Source organism: Sinocyclocheilus rhinocerous, unplaced genomic scaffold, assembly GCF_001515625.1.
Source record: "Sinocyclocheilus rhinocerous isolate Xijiao unplaced genomic scaffold, SAMN03320098_v1.1 scaffold254, whole genome shotgun sequence".
Taxonomy (NCBI): Eukaryota; Metazoa; Chordata; class Actinopteri; order Cypriniformes; family Cyprinidae; genus Sinocyclocheilus; species Sinocyclocheilus rhinocerous.
Genome location: NW_015628690.1, coordinates 1,602,038 through 1,604,874, shown reverse-complemented (window position 1 = coordinate 1,604,874; position 2,837 = coordinate 1,602,038).

Genomic DNA, 2,837 nt, shown 5'->3' with positions numbered 1-2,837 from the left:
CTGCTGACCCAAGAGGGCGCTGGGGCACAATGTCGTCCACACATCTGCAAACACAGTGCTATGGAAGAAGGGCGACAACAGAAGAACAAAATATTCTTATTTTAACAAATTTTTTATTTTGCATTTTAAAACAGAAAACAATTTTGTATGTTCTGCTTGCTGACTTGCTGACAGCAGTATTTAGAGACTATTTCCAGTTTAAACGTTGTTTAATCTTTCATTTGATGATAGGCCTATTTGATTTATTTTGACTAGTTATATATCTCTTTTTTACATTTTTCTTTACTTTCTTTACTTTCCAAGTGCTATTGATCACATGTATTCCTTTGAACTAACTGATATCTGTCTTTACTAGTATTTTTTATTATCAGATACTAGTAAGTAATCCAATCCTTTTTCAGTTTCACTAGTAGGCCTATGCCTGACAATTGATTAGATACTAGTAGTAGGCCTACCTAATACTAGTAGTAGCATAGGAATACTAGGAGACAACAAAATTGTATTCCAGCACTGTAGCATCTATTCAGTTAGCCCCCTTTTAAGCTCTTTGAATAGCTGTTAGCTAAGCCAGTATTTATTAATTAGACACTAGTACTAGGCTACTAGTTCCTTAGTGACTAGTCATTATGAAGAAGAGGTATTTCCAGTTCTGCTTGTAACTGTTCTGTAGATATTATTTATTTCTAGTTATCTTAAGCTTATCTATTCCAGCTTTACAAGTACTTTTTATTGGATTCTAGTATCCCAGTTGTTGTTGAAATAAGTAGGCCTACTAGTAATTTATAAACTATCATTTTAGTTACTGGTAAAGATTATTGAAGATTAGTAACAACATAAAAAAAAGATCATTATAAATTAAAATGTAATATATAGATAAAAGCACAGATTTAAAAGATACCACTTGGTGGCATTGTAAATACTTAAAGAGTTTACCCAAAAATGGAAATTCTGTCATCTTTTACTCAACTTCATGTCCTTCCAAACCTCTATGACATTCTTCTGCAGAATTTAAAAATATATATTTTTGAAGAATGTTGGTAACCACACAGTTCTGGTAACCATTGACTTCCATTCCAAGATTTCTCAAAAACATTTCTCAAAATATCTTTTTTTTGTTTGTTTGTTTTGTTTCACAGAAGAAAGTCGTACATGTTTATAACAACATTAAACTGAATAAATAAAGACAAAATGTTCATTTTGAGTGGACTATCTTTTTAAATGTCTCCTCTCAGTGTAGTTACACTGTGCTATTCTATTGGTATTATTGTTGCATACACAACTGCAAATACAGACTTCAGTGGGATGTGTTCTGCTTCTTTGAGTAAGCCCTAGGTATGTGTTAGATGCTGTAGGTGGATCTGCACCTGCAGGCAAATTTGGCACTTGGCACCAGATCAGAGTGAGCCAGCCTTAATCATAAAGCCCTCCGGTTCTCATCTGAAATAGGCCTTTCAAAGCTTTGAAAATGCAGGACAGTTTAAGAGTAGACTGTACCCCGTGGCAGTTAAAAAGACAGTTATTATTTAGTAAGGCAGCTAACAGTCTAGTGGACTATTAATCTAACATAATACCTTTTTAAGCACAGTATATTGAAATAGTATCCAGTGGGATCCAAACAGACGAACAGAAAGTAGGTATGAGTTTGTACCTGTTTTCTAAGCTGTCTGAAATGTAAAACTTTAAAGAATTTTGGCCTTTTTAATTATGAAATACATAAAAACTGACCCATGAGTTTTGTGCTTGTAAATGTTAAAGATGTTTACCTTTATTTGTTTGCTTTGAGACACTCTACTCTTTTATTCAAGGACTATGCGGACGATTTGTCTCTTCTTTCTGCTTCACTTCACAGCCTCCCTTAGGAGCCCCAGGGTTCTCATTGTGCCTTTGGATTCGTAAAGGTCCCAAAGGATTTGTGCTAACATTTGACTTGGCACAGCACAGTTGCCGTATTTTTACAGTGTGATGTATTTATAGTAAATGGGGATGGAAAATACTTTTACTGCATTAGTGTTATGTCCTCTGGAACCTGAAATTTTGCTGATGGCAGAGTATTTTCTGTATCATTTTCTCATGCTTTTAAGTCACAGTTCTCTCTGCTCTCTCTCAGATAGCAGCGGTCCATCTAACAGTCCGCATGGAAACTGCAATACTGCTGAGAAAGGAAGGAGGAGGCAGAGGGGGAAAGAGAGAAAGAGAGAGAGAGAAAAGAGAATGAAGCAGTGGATCACAGTCACAGGAGAATTGATTCATGCAGGTTCCCCAGCAGCCATCTTTTCCTCTATGCTGCTGGTTTGATTCCCAAAACATTATAGTGAAGCTCCTGATCCAGCCTGCCATGTTTCAGCTCCCTCCTTGCCTAAATGAGATACAAAGGCATTAGATAATTCAAATCTTTAGAACAGGATAGAAATTAGCAATTCAGAGTATACAAGTCTGGGTTAAAAGGGTTTGTACCCATACAATATAAGACTGTAAATTTGTTTTTTAAGTTTTTCCCCTTCACAGTCTACATTGTTAATATATAAAGATATATATAAAAATATATAAATATATAGAATATATAAAAACATTATATATTATTATATGCATTGTATGCATATAATTTATTTATGCATAATTTATTTTATGCATTGTATTTCTCATCATTATGTATTTCTTTTATATATCATTGTTAGCACTGGACATTTGGAATTAATATAAATATAATTAATATTATAAATATATAATGAATATAAATAAATAAATATAATTAAAAAATATATATAAAAATCATATTAAATATAATTTAAATATTTTAACCATAATGTATGTGTGTGTGTGTGTGTGTGTGTGTGTGT